The following is a 21,599-nucleotide window of genomic DNA, read 5'->3' on the forward strand; positions in this document are numbered from 1 at the left end:
TCTTTCTCTCTCTCTCTCTCTCTTTCTCTCTGTCTTTCTCTCTCTCTCTCTCTCTCTCTCTCTGTCTGTCTGTCTGTCTCTCTCCTTTGTCTTTCCTCACTTAATATAGCTTTGGGCTCTTCACAAATCTCAGAAACTGATTAGTTAACAGATTTCCTACTGTCTGCACTCCAATAATAGCTAAATCTGTCTTTTCAAGTCACAACCTTAGGGAAGATGGTGGTCACTCTTGATAGCACAGTCTTTAAATGTGAAGGACCTATCATGTGTGCATGCACAATAATATTATGTTTTCCAAAGATGAGGAGAAGGTAGTCCTTTTTTAAGTTTTAAATGGTATTTTACTTTTCCCCAATCACATGTAAAATTTTTTTAACATTCATTTTTTTTAAACTTTAAATTCAAATTCTATCCCTCCTTCCATCCCCTCCCACATCTCTGAGATAGCTAGTGATCTGATATAGGTGCAAAATATGTATGCGATCGTGGGCAACATTTAGAGAAAGGTGTTCTTGTTGTTTGTCCTTAATTCTCAAAGAAGATCAATGACATCAGGAGGGTGACGTCTTCACTTGCAAGTGAATTGGATTTGAGTGAGGCAGAGCAGTGCAAAGTCATCAGCCTCACTCTCTCCTCCAGGGTCACTGAGTCCAGTGGCAAGACATAGGTCAGGATGACTGGAGATGACCCCAGATGCAGTGGGAGACCTTGACCTTTTTGAGCTAAGATCTTCCCCAGGTCTCAGTTTGTTTGAGGCAATGCCCCTTCAGTGATTAAAGGCTACATAAGAAATGAGGCAAAAGATGGCTGAGTTTGCCTACTGCAAAAAAAAAAAAAAAAAGAAATCAAACTGGGAAGGGAAGAGTCTTGTTTCTAGTCTTGTTCAAATGTAAAGAGGTGCTGGAGACCTCCCTTACATATCTTACAAACACCTTTTTCTGGTGTCAACCTTGAGTTTGGGGTTGGAGCCACTCCCAGAAAAGCTATGAAGGGAGAGTTGGGGGATGGGAGAACATGCTATATGAAGATTATTAAAGTACCTAAGATTAAGATTTAGAGGGATGTTGTAGGTGTCTCAAATATCAGAAGGTCTGTGAAAGTGAAGAAGAATTAGACTTCATCTGGTTGGCCCCAGAGGGTAGACTAATACATAATAAATGGAAGTCATAGATAGGCAGATTTCAGTTAAATATAAGGAAAAACTTTCTATTAATCAGAACCATCAAAAGCAGAATAGACTGTTTCAGGAGTCAGTGAGTTTCCAGTCATTGAAGGTATTCAAGTAGAGGTGGCCACTGATCAAGGATGTTCCAGAGGGGAATCTTGTTCAGGATGTGTTGGTCTAAATGACCTCTGAGGTCCCTTTCAACTGTGACCTTCTATGATTGCATAATAACTTGACTTCTCACACTGAGAGAAGGCTACATTTATGTGCCTGCTAGGGTGATGAGCAGATGTAAGATGAAGTACAGCCTGCAGTCATTCCATTGTCTCTTGCAGTTCTAGGAAAACCGTGAGCAATACAGAATGCCAGCATTCTGTGGTTAAAAGGTGCATCTAATACCATACAGCAACTGTGCCAAATTATTCATCCCTCAGGCAGGGCCAGGAGAAATCCCACGGGGCTCTTAACACAAACAAGCATAAAAGGAGAGGAGTGTGTCCTTTGGAACAGGGAATGCGGCTAAATCAGGAATTAGAAACTCAGGAAGTAATTGGGCCCCTCATCTGCTGCCAATAGAATTAAATCAACATAATTGATTTAATCTCCAAAAATTGAGAGGCATCCACAGGAAAACTGCCCATGAGCAGCTCAGCGGGAGTGATAATTGGCATATTAAATGAAAATAAAGTGAAGACTAAAGGTGGAGCTCTTCCAATCAATCTAAGCTTTACTACAGTACCTGGAGCACCATGGACAGGGCCTGAGAAGGGCTGCAGAAGGAAAAGGGGGGGAAAGCAGGGAGCAATGGAAGTGACAATATAGAAGATTATACTTTTTGCTGGAGTTAGTGAATTCAATTCAACAAACATTCATAGTCCATCAAATACATAATGATCACTTCTCTCCAGGTCTAACACAGTGGGTGCTAAAGAAATATTTGTTGAAATGAATTTTTGGCAGAAAGATTAAGGAAAAGAAGTAGACCAGAAGAGAGACAGAGATGTAGATATAGAAATACAGAGAGAGGGACAAAGTCAGAGAAAGACATGGAGAGAAAGACACAGAAACTGACACAGGGAGATGGAAAGAGAGACAGAGACACAGAAATAGGAGAGAGGGAAAGGCAGAGATAGAGGCAGAGACAGAAAGAGGGAGAGAAATGGGAGAGGGATGGAGACACAAATAGAGACAGAAAGGGAAAGGGAATGTCAGAGATTCGGAGAAATGGGAAGGAAGGTGGGAGAGACAGAGACAGAGAGGGAGAGACAGACAGACAGACAGAGTTGGATTTGGATTCAGGAAGCCCTGAAGTAAAACCTTGCCTCAGACACTTACTATCTGTGTGACTCTGGGCAAGTCATTTAACTTCTGTATGCTTCAGTTTCATCAATTATGAAATGAGGGAGTCGGATTTCCAGTTCTAAATATAAGATCCTATAATGTTATCACGCATATGAGTTAGGAAGAGAGCCCAACAGATTGTTGGCTAAAAAAAGGAAATAGTGGAAAACTGAAGGGCAAATGAATGAATGAGTTTTATGTCCTTATCCTTCAAGGATTCTCAGCCCTTTACCCACATGCTCTCCTTCAGAAGCACCTGTGGCACAGAGAGAGCACTCCATTAGGAGAGAGGAGAACTGGGTTCATGTCCAATTTCTACCCTTTATGTGGCCTTGAGCCAGTCTATTTCCCTCTCCAGGGCTCAGTTTCAGGGAAATACAAGATGTTAGAACTAACAAGAATTTTACAAGTCATGTTTTCTGATCCTTTCATTTTGACACTTTAGGGAAATTGAGGCAAGAGAGAGGACATGATTTGCCTCAGGTTATACATTGAACTAGTGGCAGGATCAGGCCTAGGATCCAGGTCTCCAGATTCCTAAGCCCACAATTGTTTCCGCTATAGTACACTTGTTCTAGGCATCTCCCTAATACTATTCTTGCTGCTCCAGCTCAGGCTCCTATGGGGCATCTCAAAGTCATTTTTCATCCTGGACTCAAGGAAACCTCTGTTTATTGAATTACTGTAGCCCTGGGTGGCTGCTATTCTAGGCTGTAGTTTCAGAACAATTACTTTCCTGTACTTCTTGGCCTCCCCAGCAATCTGTAAAAACTGTTTGATGGTGACAGCATGCAGGTGATGTGGTGGGAGGTTCCCAGGAAAGTCATAGAGATTAGAAAAATAAACCCAGCAGCCTCAGCCCAGAGAACAGGCTCCCTACCCACACCCAACCACTAAAGGCCATTTGAGACTTTTCATTTGTTTCCCTGTAACAACTCTCCTCTTCTTGAGTGAGTACCCTGGACTTCACCAATCCTTTGTTCTGCTATCAGAGCTGCTTCATCCATTTGTCAGAATGCCCAGAATTCAAAAGGAACCAGAATGATCCAAAAGGACTACTCAGCTGCTGATGTCACTGATGACTTTGGACTGTAGGAAAGAGCATAGGATTTCAAGCCAGGAGGGCCCCGATCAATCAACTAGTCTCAACCCCTCCACTGATGGAGGGAGAAGCTGTGAAATAAGGATTGTAAGTGACACAGGTAATAAGTAATAGAGCCAAGATTTGAAGTCAGGCTTTTGGACTCCTTTCCACTATACCAAGTTGACTCATGGAATGTCAACCTTAGAGATAAGCTAGTCTATTCTCCAACTTCTATGTTTTTACACCTGATAAAAATGAAACTTTGAAAGTAGAAAAGAAGATCATACAGTTTGTTAATGGCAGCCTGGAGAGTAGCACTTGGGTACTCCAAGCCCATTGCTTTTTCATTTGTCATTTTTAGAACAACAGATTGATTTTTTTTCCACTTTAAAATTTTCTTAAATTTTATTTTAAATTGTCAAGCATTTAGCTTCTCTTCTCACCTTCCCCCTCTCATTTAAAAAAGCAACCAAAAAAACCCCACCCCTTGTTACAAACAATTATAGTCAAATAATTATAGTCATACAAAACAAATTCTCACATTGCTCATGTCCAAAAATGTGTCTCACTGCATCTTAAGTGTGTCGCCTCTCTGGTAAGAGGTGAGTAGTACTGTTCATCTTCAGTCCTCTGGAACCCTGGCTGATCATTGCATTGGTCAGAGGTTTTAAGTAATTCAAAATTCTTCCTCTTCATAATGTCGCTATTGTATAAATTTTTCTCCTTGTTCTGCTCACCTCAATCTGCATCTTTTCATAGAAGACTTCTCAGGTTTCTGTGAAACCATCCCCTGCAGCCCTTCTTATGGCACAATAGTGCCATATATAATCATGGGCTGTGATTTGTTCAGTCATTCTCCAATTTATGGGTACTTCCTTAGTTTCCAGCCTTGGTCAGAACAAAAAGAGTTGCAACAAATACTTTTGTACACATGGATGGATCATTTCACTTTTTCTTTGAACTCTTTGGTGGAGATAGGACTAATAATGATATAAGATGTACATACCCAGTGCTTTTTTCATTACATCAATTATTCTTACTCATTTTTCCCAAATGTCAGTTCTGCTTAGAGGCAAGGAGATACACAAAAAATGAACTCAGGAGCTTTTTTCTGTTCCTGGAGTTTTATGAGCTGGTCTAATTATTTAAAAGCATAGACCAGGATAAGAAATCACTGAAGATTCAGTTGTATGGACGGAGGAAGTAGAATACTCAAGTGTTTCATATTGGGTAATTATTAATAAAACTAGAAAAAGGACCAAAAGTGACTATAATACCCTCCTGGGGTTACCTTTTCCCCAGCACTCACTGGCAGACTGAGTCTTCCAGGTGATATCTACCTCAGATTCAGGGTATTCTGTAGGTTTTCAGTCTAACAACTATAATTCACCAGTGCATTCACCTTTAGTTGTCTGACAGTTTTCAGAATTAACTCAAAGGCATTTATTGAAATGGCATAGCATAGCCATAATAATAAAATATTCCTCTAGTAAACTTGGACAGTATTTCCCCACAAATACACAGATCATTACCAGGAAGAGTGAACACACACATACACACAGAGTGGGAGTCCTAGTAGAGAGGCATAGATCCAGCAAATTCATACGACCAAGGTAACTCACTTCAGGGTGCCACTCTCTCTTTTCCTTTTTTCTAATAGTGGCCATACAGTGTTCCCTCTGGGTGCTACATGGGAGCCTGGCAGGTTGCCCCACTAGATTTTAAGAGCTTGCTACTCTCCACACATTGACTAAATTAGATTCTCAGGGCCTGCTTTCTGCTGCACTCACTGTCTCCTATTGGGTAATTTGCCATACAACCCACTCCCTACCCTGCTGAACTCTGAAAAAGTTACAAGGAGAAAAGATAAAGTGATTCCCTCTTACAAACTGAGATATTCTTGCATGACTGGTTCTCTCCTCAACTTCAAGCGGTAACTGACTCCTTAGAATTTGTTCTGGATTTTCAAAGGCCACCAATGGCTGGAGCTGATCTTTTAGTCACACAATGGCTAGCCACTCTATAATGGAATCTATGGAATCTGTAATTCCATCAAATTAATTGAGAAAATTCTTCACACCTCCTGAAGGAGTACACTGGTGTAGCAGCAAGCACCCTAGCATACCCAGGATGGCTGCTAGCACAGGTTCCTTGATCTGCTTTTCTAAAGGAAAGCAACTCAAAAAGGGTTAACAATCTTACTGTAATCAATTGAACATATATCATTTATGGAGTTCAGGAGAAAAAGTCAGTACCCTGAACTTCAGAGAATTGAAACAGAAGTTACAAGCAGACAAAAATACAGAGAAAATAACACAATTAAGCAGACAGGGCTTCTAGTTGTCTATCCTGTAGTCATTCCATACCTAGTTAGTCACCAGAAAGAGAAGTACCAACATGTGGGTTTTCAAAGCCGGGGGCTCGATGGCTACCCAGAGTCTCATCTGGCCAAATAACATAATTCTTCCCAAAGTGAGCCCCAAAGCAAAACCTTGCCTCAGAGGTATATATAGTCCTCTCCAGGGTCATAGAACATTACAACCCTTGTAATTTGCTTGACTACAAAGTAACAAAAGTCGTGCCTTCCTGAAAAACAAGCCTCCCACCACAGACTCCATGTGAGCACCTGCAGCCTTTTAGGGGGCAGAGTATATTTTCAAATCAGGAAAAGTCCTCACATTCAATTTAGGCTTATTAAGGGGGCAGGGAAGCTCTTCAAATTCCTATTACCATAACAACTGGCTAAAATCTTAAAGAACACTCTTTACAAGGTGCAAGCAGACCTCTTCAAAGTCTTTATGCAGAGAACCCTTATGTCTTGTTGTCTTTGTTACCAGCCCTTTACATCCTATAATTTAATCAAGATGGTTAGTAAGACTCAATTGATCCAGAGTTCTCTGATCAACTCACAACATGAGAAAAAGAATGAAATTAAAGCAACTCCAATGTGATCTATTTAACCAAGTTTTTTTTAATTATTTATTTACTTTTACTTTACAACATTCAGTTCCACATTCCCTTGAGTTTCAAATTTTCTCCCCCTCCCTCTACTTCCCTCTTCCCCCCATGGTGGCATTTAATCAAATATAGGTTCTGCAAATACCTTCACATTAAACAGTCAAGTTTTAAAGAAGAATTATCACCAATGATGTGAACAATGAGACAGAAGAAACAAAACAAAACACAAAAGAGAGAGAGCAAGTAGTTTGCATTGGTCTGCATTCAGACTCTGCAGTTCTTTCTCTGGATGTGGATTTCCCTTTCCATAATGAGTCTTTTGGAGTTGTCTTCTACCCTTGCATTGCTGAGAGGAGCTCAGTCTGTCAAAGTTAGTCATCACACATATGATGTGTCTGTAATAGTGTACAAAGTTCTGTTGGTTCTGCTCTCCTCACTCAGTATCAGTTTATATAATATCTCCAGGTTATTATGAAGTCCATCTGCTCCTCATTTCTTATAGCACAATAATATTCCAATACACAACTTGTTTAGCCATTCTCCAATTGATGGGCATCCCCTTGATTTCCAATTCTTTGCCACCACAAAAAGAGCTGCTATAAATATTTTTGTACATGTGGGTCCTTTTCCCACTTCTATGATCTCTTTGGGATACAGCCCCTGAAGTTAAGCAAGTTTTTGACACCAACATATAGGAAATGAGTAGAAGAAAAGACATTGGCATTAATTACAATGACACAGGTGCCTAGCTAATATAATGCTATGAAGAAGAGATTAAAAGACCTAAAAACTTCCTTCATCAGCAAATACTGACTGAACCACCAAAAGAGGGATAGATATGGCAGCCAAGGGCAGCTTTTGTTTAGAATATTTTTTAAAAATAAAATTTTACAAAGAAGAATGATGAGAAATCATAAGCAGAATCTCCTCATAAAATAACAAGAAGTAATGAAAGAAAAAGCAAATTAAAAAAAAATTAGTGAGAGACCAAACTAAGCAAAGTCAGGATAAGGACATTTAAGAATGAAACAGGAAGACAACAGAGAAAAGATGGGAAAAATCCATAAATTTTTAATAATAAACTCTTCTTGGGTCAAGATGGCGGAGTAGAAACAGGACTTCCACAGGCTTCCCGCCTACCTCCTCCAATTTATGTAAAAGGAGACTCTGAACAAACTTGGAACTACAGAACCCACAAAATGACACAGAGAAGCTAACCTTCCACTGAGGACAGCCCAGCAGGCCAGCAGGAAGAGTCCAGCGCAATGTGTTGGGAGCCAAGCCCAGCACCACACAAGCCCAAGGTTTTACCTTAGGGCAGCCACAACCAGCCACTGGATGGAGGGACTTCACATCACCAGCAGCTGTGGCAATTTCCAGAATTATCAACCCATAGATGCTAAGGACAAAGTGAGAGGTCAGTGCAGTGTGGACTTTGTGAAACATGAGTTCGGGAGTACAGTCAGGCCTTTACCCCCTGGAGGGAGAAGAAGAACACTTCAGCTGTACAGCTGCTGCCACATGGCTGCTTCAGAGCTCCTGGCTTGCAGATTGTAGGGGGACCAAGTGACTAATCTGAGGGGTAACTATTCTTGCTTTAACCTGCTTGGATCTGGATTGTGGTCTAGGGTGGAGGTCCTGGGGTGTGTGACCAGTTTGCCAAAGCATGTGGAGGATTCAGAGAAGGCACCCAACTAATAGCTCCAGCAGCTGCAAACACCCCAGTGATTGGGATAAAGCTCCCCCCTCTAGTAGCAGAGTTCTACTGTGGCAAAATGCTCAAAAGTCAAGTAATTGAGTAGAAACATGAGCAAACAAGGGAAGCAAGGCAAGTGCAGCAGTCCAACACTGGATTCCTTTTTTTGGGGACAAAAAGGATTGGGGCATGGAACAGGAGGAAGACAACAAAGTCAGAACTCCTGCACCAGAAGCTTCCAAGAAAAGAATAAGTGGTTACAGGCTATAGAGGAGCTTAAGAAGGATTTTGAAAACCAAATAAGAGAAGTGGAGGAAAAATTGGGAAAAGAAATGAGAATGATGCAAGAAAATTATATAATGAGAGTCAACTACCTGACTGAAGAAAATAACACCTTAAAAAATAGACTAACTCAAATGGCAAAAGAGGCTCAAAAAGGCAATGAGGAAAAGAATGCCTTAAAAAGCCAAATTTGTCAGATGGAAAAAGAATCTCAAAAGCTCACTGAGGAGAATATTCCTTCAGAATTAGATTGGAGCAAATGAAAGCTAGTGACTTTATAAGAAATCAAGATACTATTAAACAGATCCAAACAAATAAAAAAAATAGAAGGCAATGTGTAATATCTCATTGGAAAAACCATTGACCTGGAAAATAGATCCAGGAGAGATAATTTAAAAATTATTAGACTACCTGAAAGCCATGATCAAAAAAAGAACCTAGAAATCATCCTCCAAGAAATTCTCAAGGAAAACCTCCCTGATGTTTTAGAACCAGAGGGCAAAATAGAGGTTGAAAGAATCCACCGATCACCTCCTGAAAAAGATCCCAAAAAGAAAACTCCTAGGAATATTATAGCCAGGTTCCAGAGTTCCCAGATCAAGGAGAAAAATATTACAAGCAGCCAGGAATAAACAATTTGAATACTGTGGAAATACAATTAAGATAACACAGTATCGGACAGCTTCTATACTGAGGGATTGAAGGGCTTGGAATATGATATTTCAGAGGTCAAAGGAGCTGGGATTAAAACCAAAAATCACCTACCCAGCAAAACTGAGTATCATGTTTCAGGGAAAAATATGGTCATTCAATGGAATAGAGGACTTTCAAACATTCTTTATGAAAAAACCAGAGTTGAATAGAAAATTTGACATTCAGATACAAGAAGTAAGAGAAGCATGAGAAGGTAAACAGGGAAAAGAAATCATAAGGAACTTACCAAAATTTAACTACTTACATTCCTACATGGAAAAATGATAATTGTAACTTATGAAATTTTTCTCAGTATGAGAATAATTGAAGGGAATAGAAATGTATATATATATATGTATGTGTGTATGTATACATGCATATGTCTATATAGAAGGGTATAGGAGTGTATGAATACATATGTGAGTATGTGTATATATGTGTACAGGTATACATAGACAGAGGGCACAGGACCAACTGAATAGGAAGGGATGATACTTAAAAGATGAAATTAAGAGTTGGGAGAGGAATATAATGAGAGGAGATGGGGAGAGACAGAATGGGGTAAATTATCTTACATAGAAGAGGCAAGGGAAAACTGTTACAATGGAGGGGAAGAACAGGAAGGCAAAAGGGAGTGAGTCAACCTTATTCTCAATGAATTTGGCTTAGGGAGGGAATGACATATGCACTAAATAGGTTATCTCACCCTACAGGAGAATGGGGGGAAGGGGATGAGTGGGTGGATGATGGAAGGGAGGGCAGAGTGTTGGGGAGGGAAGTTGGAAGCACCCACTTTTGAAAAGGGACAGGATCAAAGTAGAGAATAGAACAAGTGGGGGTGGAATGAGATGGAGGGAAATATAGTCAGTCTTTCACAATATATCCACTATGGAAATGTTTTGCATAGCTACACATGTACAACCTATATTGAACTGCTTATCTTCCCAGTAAGGGTGGGTGATGAGGGAGGTAGGGAAAGAATCTGGAATTCAAAAGTTTAAAATCAAATGTTTAAATATATATATATATATATATATATATATATATATATATTATTATTATTATTATTTTGCATGTAACTGGGAAATAAGATATACAGTCACTGGGGAATAGAGATCCACCATGCCCTACTGGAAAGTCAGAGGGGAGATGGGGGAGGATATAGGAGAGAGCAGATTGGGAGAGGGGATATTCAGTGGGATTGCTGCTTTGGGGTGGTGGGCAGGGGAATAATGGGGAGAAAATTTGTAACTCAAAATCTTGTGGAAATGAATGATGTATAATAAAAAATTAAAAAATAACTACAAAAAAATAATAAGCTTTTCTCAGTGTTATGGAGAATGAAGCTACCACATTGAGATTCGAATACCATAGTCAGTGTATTTCTGGAAGCATAGAAAGGACATTGAAGAAAATATGTATGTTTGGGGAGAGGGGGAGATAGGTAACTAACATTAATTATTTCTATATACCAGGAAGTGTGCTAAACACTGAACACACACACACACACACGCACAGCAAAAAGACAGTTCCTACCCTCAAAGAGCTTACATTTTAATGGGAGCAGATAACATATAAAAGGAAGATGAAAGGGTCTTGGGGTGGAGGAGAGGCTATCTATAAGGGCATGGTGGTAAAGTCTGAGAGAGTCAGATATACAATCAGGAGGGAAACTGAGCATGACTGATGCCAAGACCAATCACAAAATTAGGACCCCAGAAGAAATCCACCTGTGGTAGAAGGAGGCTGGCATGGAGGAAGGATGTTCTAGAGGGGAGAAAGCAACTGAGGGCCATGGAGTCAAAGTCTGGGAAGAGAAGCACAGATAAGAAAGGAAATAAAGTGTGTGTGTGTGCTTGTGTAAAATATATATGTATGTATATTTCTTAAATACATGCTGCAAGAAGACATACACTGGGCCCAGAATTAAACAAAGGAAGAATCATGGACTGGATGGTTTTAGGATAATGATAAAATATTTTTAATGACTCCTAGTTTCTCCTTGAACCAAGTATCAATATTCTTCTAGTGATGTTGTATATGTGTCATGGAACATTGTAATTTCCAAAAGATTAAAACTGAAAATCACCCAAAAGGAATTAGAGAGGTATGTGGCAGGTGAGAACAGGGTAAAACACATTACAAATAAGGAATATAATAATGAGGTAAAGAGTGTCCTTAGAGAGATCATTGAAAAAAATGTTTTGATCAGTCAGTCAAAAAAACATTTATAAAATGGTTATTATGTACCAGGCACTGTGCTAAGTGCTTGGACTACAAAGAAAGAGGAAAAACCCCATAGCTCCTATCCCAAAGGAAAGTAATCTAATGGTGTAGTCAACATGTAAATATTTATGTACATACAATATAAATATGGAGTCCAGGAAGGTAGTCTGAGACATTAGTTTACTCACATAGTAAGAGTGAGGGATTACTGACTGATCATGGACATCATAGAGGTTTCATAGTTATCTTCATGCTGTTAAGAAAACATGAGGAGGTCCTCAGCACATTAGGTGTTCCTCACATGGAAAACTTATGGGAAGATATGAATGAAGTTCCCATGGAACAGTAGGAAATTGATGGTTTGTGATCAACAAATATGGGAACGCCCCCATTAATAAAATCACAAATCCATGGGTGCATTCATCCATGTGCTTCTTGGGTAAAAGATGGCAGCTTATGGGGCAATAAGAACATTGGATTTTGGATCAGAGAACCTGGTTCTACCACTTTCTCAGCTCTGCCATTCACTACTGGGCCTCAGCTGAGTTACTTATATCTGAGTCCCAGTTTCAATATCTGTAAAATGAGGAGAAAGTCAGAGTAATTGTTAAGGTTAAGTGATTTTCCCATCACCAACCTGGAAAAAAACCATCCAGACACAGTAGAATGGACCACATTGTCCACCTCCCCCATCTGTAAAGTAGAATATTTCACCACCTCCTTCAGTCTTCCTTGGCCTTCCTTTGTCAGTCTCATTATTTTTTTTCCTCATGCCTAACTGCCCACCCAACTCTCCTTGCCAATCTGCTCACCTTCTTTCCTGCTCCCATGCTTCACCCTCCCACTTCCTTGGGAGCTAAGTAAACTCATCCCCAATAGTCACTATCGCTGGAGGTATGACCAGGTGTAGGAAGGTCTACACTTTCATACAAAACCAAACAAAGCTCCAGATGTTCTTCTTATTATGTGTTAATGACTGATTTCCTGATGTTAGTACTGCCAGCAATGAGGGATCTGGCAGCTGAGAATTCAGAGAAAAGTTTAGTTAGCAGACTCTCAAAAAACAAGTTCTTCAAGTTGTTTTACTCTATTCACATTGAGCTTAATTAAAGTCAGTAGCAAAAAAATATCTATCTGGAAAAGCACATTAATATGTACTTAATTTAGTTCCCAGAGCCAGAAATGTCCATCATCTTACTCTGAATCTCTTGCAACTTTTTGACTTGTAAATTTGTTTCAGAAGCTAAGTAGCTGGTGGAGGAGCACAGTCTAATCAAAAGATTTCTGTATAAAAGAACATTTTATAAGATTCATTCCATGGCCATAGACTCTATAGCCTACCATGTGGCAGGTTGAGAACAGGTATAGCGTCACAGAGTTGAAGGTGAGCTGCGGTGAGCCTACCTTGACTTTCTCTTTCTCCCAGTGAAACAGTTTCTGAGTCTCCAGGGCAGAATTACAGAGTAGCAAAGAAAGATTAAAATTATGATATCCATAGCTCAAATGTCTATATTGCTTTGCACTTTTCAAAGTACTTTCCTCATATCGAAACTATGAAATCAGTAATGCAAATACCATTATCACCATTTTAGAGATGAGAAAATTAAGAAGTAACTTGCCCATAGTCTCATAGCTGAAATAACTTGCACATATTATACTATTTTAAGGTTTATAAAACTCTTTTTTTTACAATAACCCTCTGAGGTAGATAGCATAGGTGTTTTTTGGTTATTGTTCAGTCATTTCAGTCAGGTCTGACTTTTCATGACCCCATCTGGGGTTTTCCTGGCAAAGATTCTAGAGTGGTTTGCCTTTCCTTCTTCAGTTCATTTTAAAGATGAGGAAACTGAGGCAAAGATGAGCAAGTGACTTGCCCAAGGTCCCACAGTTGATAATTGAGGCCAATTTTGAACTCGGGAAGATGAGTTTTCCTGACTCCAGGCCTGGTACTCTATTCGATGTACCACCTAGCTGCTCCCATATCAACTCTCTTTTACAGTTGAGAAAACTCAGGATCAGAGCAGTTAAGTGATTTTCCCATCATCATACAGAGAGTAAGTGACAGAATCAGAATTTGAACATGGATCATTTGACTACAAGACTAGGGCTCTATTGCACTGTGCTAAAATAGTAATTTACAAAAGATGGAAAACTGGTCCTATGAGGGAAATTAGAAGGAGTTGGGAAGATATAGCCTGGGGAAAGGTGAAGTATCATAACCATAGACCTCAATGGGACTGGAGAAGCTGTGCAGCTTGGTATCTGCTTTCATGTATATGCAGGTTTTATATGAGAACAGTGGGCAGTTTGCCTACATCTGCAAAATTGAATAAAGATTTCTAAGAGATCAAAAGATATGACCAGTTGTTGTTTTAATGTAAACTATCCTGATGGTATTCCTAGAGAGGGAGAGATTTTGGCTGATGAGCTAGAAGAGTGATGTCAGACTGAAATAGAACTGAGGTTACCACACTATATATAAGGATCCCTGTGTGTCATGTATTGACTTAGAAAACCACAGATTAACATTATCTGTGTTTTATTGTATTTTTATTTTGTTAAATATTTCCCAAAAGCATTTTAATCTGGTTGCTGTGGCACCAAGGAATGCTGCCGGTTGCATGTTTGACTCTTCTGGACTAGAGAAAACTGAATGGGAGACAGCGTGGGTCAAGTTTCATTATTAACTTAGGCCTTAGAATAAGTTAAGTAAAAGAGGCCTTTGGCATCTTAGTTTTGTTTGGGGTTTTTTTTGTTTTTAAATTCAAATGATGCCAATCTGTAATGGGGACAAAGATGGAATCAGAAGGAATCTTCATCTCTTCAGTGGTCCAGATATTCCTGGTGGTACTCCTGGCCATCATGATTGTTTTATCCCAAGAAGTCTTTTATGGACTGCCCCTAACATCATGCCTCCATTCTTGCAAGAAGGTTGCTTTTTATATTCATGGCAGTTCTTTTTATTGTGGCAAATAACTGAAAAATAGAGGGGTATGGAATGACTAAAAAAATTACAGCATGTAAATGTAACAAAATATTATTATGCTGTAATAAATGATGAAATGGATGGTTTCAGAAAAAAGGCTTGTGTGAACTGATGCAGCATGAAAATGAACAGAATTGGTAGAAACTTATAGACAATACAACATATTGTAAAAAAAAAAACCAAACAGCTTTAAAAGACTTAAGAACTCAGATTAAATCAATGACCAACCATGATTCAAGAGGACAAAAGTATTCTATTTTTTTTAGTTGGGGAGGGCAAGTGGAAGAAAAAATAAATACTTGTTAATTGAAGGTAAAAAGAAATGCAACCTATCAATGAACCATATAAGAGCCCAAATCACTAACAATAACATATATATTCAAGTTAAAACAAATTTGAGCTTTTTTTTGTACCCACCAAGTCAACAAATATGATAAAAGACAAAAATTATCAATGTGGGAGGGGCTGTGAAAGTCAGGTAGATTAATAATCTATCAGCAAAACTGTGAATTGGTATAACTGTTCTGGAAAACAATTTGGAATTATGGACAAAAAGCCATTAAATTATTTATATCTAGTAATCCCACTACTGCAAATCTACTTCCAAGGATGTCAAAAATAGAAAGAAATGGTCTATGTAATACTAAAGTTTTCATTGTAGTATTTTTGATGTAGCAAAAAGAAAACAAAGCAAAACAAAACTGGAAATAAAATGTATGCCCAGTGATTGAGGAATGGAGGAATACATTCTGATATGCGCAAATAAGAGAATTGTCATTGTGCCATCAGAAACAGCTGTGTGGCATAGTGGATAGATAGCTAATCTTCAAGTCAGGAATACCTCAATTCAAATTTTACCTCTGATACCTACTAGCTGTGTGACTCTAGGCAAGTCATTCAACTTCTCCATGCCCCAGACAACTCTCTAAGACTTTAAAGTTGTACAGCAAGTACAATCTGCACTAGTAAAATGAGTTCCTTGCCAGAAATTTTCTAAGGCAATGAAATCTCAGATTTGATCTCCCCTAACTCTCTTTCCCTCTCAGATAAGAAAGGAAGGAAGAGGGGGCGGCCAGGTAGCGCAGCGAGTAAGAGCATTGGGTCCAGTGTTGAGAAGACCTGAAGATCGAATCCCGGGCTCAGACACTTAGCACCCACCCAGAAACACCTGGCCGTGTAACCTTGAGCAAGTTACTTAACCCCGATTGCTTTAAAAAAAAAAAAAAGAAAGAAAGAGAGAGAAGGATGGATGGAAGGAAGGAAGGAGGGAGGGAAGCTGTACAATTCCCTAACCTCTTTGCCAAGGGGCTATGCCTATCCTTTATAGCTTACAAGAATCTGAATTTAAATTAATTTTGTTCTAAACGCTCTGTGACAATCCTTAAGCTATCTGTGTATTCCCTGGGATTTCGCAAAATTAGACAACCATTGGTTTAAATATTCACCTCCCTTAAATTTGAGCTAACTCTAACCTGCCCACTCATTGATGGTTCAATTCTCAGTGTGAGCAGTTATAACTCAGAAATCAGCAAATACTACAAATCTCATCTTGATTTATTGTTTTGATGATTGTCTAGACTTAAGAAAGTGATGATGAAAGTGTTAATAATGCAGATTAAATTTAAAAGTGTGTCTTACAAACATTCCTCCCCCTACCTTCATCAGATAGTTGATAAAAATTTACCAGGACAGCCCTTCTTGTGGTCCTTTCCAGCTCTGATATTACTTCCTTCACCTTTGAAATCCACATTTCCCTGATAAATCCCCCAAATCAAAACATCTGACAAAGATTTCTTTGACAATTTTAGCAAGGGATCTATGACCTCATCATATGGGCTCTCCCTCTATTTCTTCTCATTGTGTATGTGACTGCCATGCATGTCATTCCATAAATAATCCATTGTGTATTGTGTATTGAAAAATACACCCAGCACAAAGGTTTCCTCTGGTTTATTTTCTATATTGAGGATACCAGTGTAGTAGCTGAACTGCCCATTTGTTGATTTTTTAAATATATTTTTTATTTTTATGGGGGTTTCTTGTACCTGTTACTTCTCAATAACCACCCTACATATAGAACCCTCCCTTGTTACAAAGCAAAACAGTCACATAAAATAAACTGTCATGGTGACTGCCTCTGACAGATAGTATAAGCAATATTTCATATCATGTATCACCTTACTACTAAGAAGAGGAATAATAATAATAACTAACATTTATATAGTGCTTTAAGATTTACAAAATGCTTTACAAATATTATGTTGCTTTATCCTCACAGCAGCCCTGGGAAGTAGTGACTTTTTTCTACTCATTTTTACAGATGAGGAAACTGAGGCAGAAAAAGGTTGTCCAAGGTTATACAGCCAATGTTGAAGGCTAGATTTGAACTCGGGTCTTCCTGACTAAGGCTAATTCTCTATCTATTATGCCACCTAACTTCCTCAGGATGGACATATGTTTCATCATCAGTTCTCTGGAAATAAGACTGGTCATTGTTCTTAATCTGAATTCTTATGACTTTCAGTTTTGCTTTCGTTGTACAAATTGTTCCTTTGCTTTTGCTTTCTTTGCCCTTTACCAGTTCATACAAGTCTTCCCATTTTCTCTTAATTCTCCATATTCATTTTCATTTTACATGACAATATTCCATTACATTCATATACCACAACTTCTATTTTGTCACAGTCATAGATCTTGAGATGGAAGTGACCTTAGAGGTCATCTAGTCAAACTCTTGAATTTTACCGATGAGGAAACTGAGACCCAGAGATGTTAAGTGACTTTCAAAAGATCACATGGGTAGTAAATGGTAGAGCTGGGATTTGAAATGAAATCCTTTAGATTCTAAGTTCAGAGCTCTTTCCACAGCATCATCTATGGCACTAATTGTTGGGTGTCCTCTTGGTTTTCAACTTTATCCATCTTGCATTTTTGCTATGTGACCCACCCACCTCATTTTCCAGTTAGGCTTGTAATTAGTTAAATTTATTTTCAACTAACACAGAGAATCAAAGACCATGGTAGTCTGAAGTTCTCTACCCACATATCTCAAATGCAAACATTCAGCGAATTACTCCCCAAAAGAGCCAACAGGATAGAATGAAGTCTCTTCAGTGAAAGAGTTTGTTCTCAACTTACTGCTTTCATTGTTATGACATCTCTTTTAATCCTAAAGCCATCTGTGGAAGCCTAAGCCAAATGAAGGCTAATACCGAATGCTATTAATTCTTCATTGGTAGTGGTGTTTCGACTGATTCCATTTGCTCCAGGTTGGTTCAGAGGCACCTTTGCAGCTAGATATATAACTCGTTCCCTAAAATCAATTAACCCTTGCATATACTAACAAGGATAGTTCATCTCATTTTAAGGTCAAATGGTTAAGCAAGCAAGGCAGGAAACTCAATGAACTATAGAAGGCAGGAGAAATTGAGTTTGATCTTAAGCCCACTTATATTTTGGCTATTGAACTCAAAGACAGAATCTTTTGAGAGGACACACATGGGGGAAAATTTAACTTCCATTAAAAAAGCCCCTCCTTAGGACAATCAAACCATCTCCTTTAATAAAGAAATGTGACTATAAAGTAATGAAACTGATTCTTGGTATTAGAGGAAAGAAAAGATCAAACAGCTACTGACTGCCTCCAGAACTAGGGGAGTAATTGACAGTTTCACTAATTGGAATCCTGTTTACTTTTTCTCAAGTGAAAGAGAAATTACTTTTATCTTTAGGAAAATCTTACATCTTGTTTATAAATATATCGAAATATTCCTTGACCAAAAAAAAATCTTTGCTGGCAAAGGTAGATGTGTGAAATTCATATACGCCTGTGAAATCTAAATGTTATCATCTACTGACAAGCACGGATGAATCTAATAAAGGCAAGAGAAATTAATTTGAAGAAATGATTCCATTCCACTCATTCATTCTTTCAACAAACAAGTTATTAAGCACCTGCTGTGTTAGGTGTATGTAGGATGGATGGGGCACACAAAGTTTAGGTTGGAATGGTCCCAGTCTTCATAGATTATAGTTCAGTAGAGGATAAGCACAAAAATGGATATTTGTGATACATTATACTATATGCTAAGTATATTAGAGAGGCATGAAACAAAGGGCTTTGTGAGACCTGAGGCAGAAGATTGTTGCTAAGTGGTACAGAAGGCTATGGAGAGATAGGAAGAATTGATGGAGGAGTTGGATGAATTGTTCCTTAAAGGATGAATAGGGCTTCTCCGCTGCAGCCACAGATGCCTCTTTCTCCTGCGCCAGCCCAAGCCTACCTGGACCATGGCCAACACTGAGTGCACCTTCATTGCCATCAAGCACAGGCGTCCAGTGGGGGTCTGGTCGGGGACATCATCAAATGCTTTGAGCAGAAGGGATTCTGCCTTGTGGGCATGAAGTTCCTTAGGGCCTCAGAGGAACATCTGAAACAGCACTATGTTGACCTGAAGGACAGGCCATTTTTCCCTGGGCTTGTGAAATATATGAACTCAGGGCCTGTTGTAACCATGGTTTGGGAGGGCTTGAATGTGGTGAAGACAGGCAGAGTGACGCTGGGAGAGACCAGCCCAGATGATTCCAAGCCAGGCACCATTCATGGGGACTTCTGCATTCAAGTTGCCAGGAATATTATTCATGGCAGTGATTCTATAAAAAGTGCTGAGAAGGAGATCAGCCTGTGGTTTAAGACTGAAGAACTGGTCGATTATAAGTCTTGTGTTCATGACTGGGTCTAAGAATAAGGATTTTAAAAGTGGATATATACTGGACCTACTCCCTTTAATAGCTGTGGTATGCATGTGTATGTCTTCATCACTTAGTGTGAGTGTGTGTGTATGTGTATGTATGTCTCCATCTCTAATACAACATTTCGTGCCAGGGGATTGAAAGGAATTGGAACTATCATTTTCTAAAACAACTCTGTAATCCTGTTCAATAAAGCCTTGGAAATAAGGGGCAAAAAAAGGGGTGAATAGGAATTCAACAGGTAAAGAGGAAAAGGGAAGGTATTACAAGAATAGAAAGCATAGGCCTAAGGGAAAGGGGCATAAGACATGTTGCCAGGCAGAGTAGTAATATAAAGGGGAGGTATGCCAGGTAAAGTGCCTGGTGAGAGTAAAGGCCTAGAACAAAGTCAGATAACTGAGGAAGATGAGGAGTAACAAAGAAGTTTGTTTCACAGCAGTGGTTGTTTGTTGTTTGTTCTCCAAGAGGACCATGACATCAGAGAGGCGATGCCACGACAAACCCGTAAATTGGATTTAAGTGAGGGAGGGCTGTATGGAGAGAACAGCATGAAACAATGTTTTAAGATTACAAAGAACAATCTTGTCCCTAAAGAAATTATATGATAGCTCCCCCACTCCCTTTGCAGAGGTTAGGGTCCATGGGTATGTAACATTGTATATAATGTCAGATGGGGGGGGAGGCTCTATTAATTGGTTCTGTTGTATTTTTCTTTTTAGTTTCTGTTATAAGGCACGGTTCTCTGAAATGGAAAGGGAAAGGGAAAGAGGGGGAGAGCCTAGGTGATGGAAAAACAGAAGATAAAGAAATAATATTTCAAAAAGGCATTTATGTGATTCGTCTTTTTGCTCATCCAAGTTTTATCTCTTTTGCTGATGCCTTTTGTTTTTATAGGGTATCTAGGTGGTGCCTTGGATAGAGTGCTGGGCCTGGAGTCAGGAAGACTCATTTTCTTGTGTTCAAATATAATCTCAGACACTTACTAACTATGTGACCCTGAGCAAGTCACTTATGCCTATTTGCCTCAATTTTCTCATCTGTAAAGTGAGCTGGAGAAGAAAATGACAAACCACTCTAGTATCTTTGCCAAGAAAACTCTCCCAAATGGGGCCAAGAAGAGTCAAACACAATTGAACAAACAACTTAGTTTTCATACAACATTTCCCCCTTTCTTTTTGTATTTTACTTGTTTACACATATATTATCTATCTCTCTCACTGCTCCTCCTCCCCATTGAACAATAAGGAAAATAAAAACTCTTATAACAAATGTGCATAGTCAAGTAAAACAAATTCCCATATTGACCATGTTAAAAAAAAAAAGTATGTCTCCTTTTTCATTTTATGTCTGTTTTTAAGTCTATTTGGCAGGGTTTTGATAGTATATCTCATCTTCAGTCTTCTGTCATTGCATTGCATTCATTTCTGAAAATATCCCTCCCCCTCCTCTACCCAGAAAACCATCCATTGTAATAAAGATTTTAAAAGAGAAATAAATTAGCTCAGCAAACTAACCAATATATCAACCTTGTCCAGTCCCCACCCTCTGCAATGAAGGAATAAGGTTCATTTTCTCAACTATTTTCTGATACCAAGCTTTGTCATTATAATTACTCAACATTTAAACATTGTTGTTTTTTATTATTACTATTCTTCTTTCTACTTACATTGTTGTAGTCATTGTGATTATTGTTTATGTAGTCCAGGTTATTTCCATAATACAGTTATCCCTTCCACATTGTGACTTTCCCCAATGAGATTTCATAATATATCTATTGGAAGCAATAGACAACATGTGAAGGTCAGCAGACAACACAGAAAAAGTTTGGAAACTCAGAAATGCATAAAGTATATGTATAGCATTGTATAGCATCAACATATTTTATCTTTTAATACCATAATAATTTAGACTTCTTCTCTGGTATGAAGGGAGGGTCAAAAAATTTGATGTGGCTTTTTCTGATCACAGGGAAGCCTAACCCCCAATCCCCATAACCTGGAAAGGATAACCGTACATTCTTCATAGTCATTATTTCTTATAGCACAGAAATATTCCATTAAATGAATATGCCACATTTTGTTTAGCAGTACTCCAATTTATGGACACCTACTTTGTTTCCAGTTCTTTGTTACCACAAAAAGTGCTGCTGTGAATACTTTGGTATAGGTGTGACCTTCCTTTCTTTCTTTACTCTCCTTGGGGTATATGCCTAGCAATGTATACAGTTAGTCTGAATCTGCTCTAGACGTGTGGTATAATGGATAAGTCATGGAATGTAGAGTAAGGAAGAAGAGATAAAGCCCCACCTCCTCCAGAAACTTAATAGCTGCATGACCCTCTAAATTGATGACTTTCTTTCTCTCTTTCTTCCTTCCTTCCTTCCTTCCTTCCTTCCTTCCTTCCTTCCTTCCTTCCT

At 38.9% G+C, this 21,599-nt stretch overlaps 1 long non-coding RNA gene and 1 pseudogene across 1 annotated transcript in view; one reads left to right on the top strand and one right to left on the bottom strand.

Annotated features, from left to right (window-relative positions):
- LOC138157273 (uncharacterized) overlaps nucleotides 1-21,599 on the bottom strand; it is a 71,507-nt gene that overhangs the window by 49,141 nt on the left and 767 nt on the right. The window contains exon 2 of the long non-coding RNA XR_011167348.1: nucleotides 20,850-20,954. This is a non-coding gene — a long non-coding RNA (uncharacterized lncRNA). The remainder of the gene's footprint in view (nucleotides 1-20,849; nucleotides 20,955-21,599) is intronic.
- LOC138157272 (nucleoside diphosphate kinase B pseudogene) lies at nucleotides 18,722-19,202 on the top strand (annotated as a pseudogene).

This window comes from Petaurus breviceps, unplaced genomic scaffold (assembly GCF_028583685.1).
Source record: "Petaurus breviceps papuanus isolate PSGF00001 unplaced genomic scaffold, PetGlider_PUasm1.0 171, whole genome shotgun sequence".
Taxonomy (NCBI): domain Eukaryota; kingdom Metazoa; phylum Chordata; class Mammalia; order Diprotodontia; family Petauridae; genus Petaurus; species Petaurus breviceps.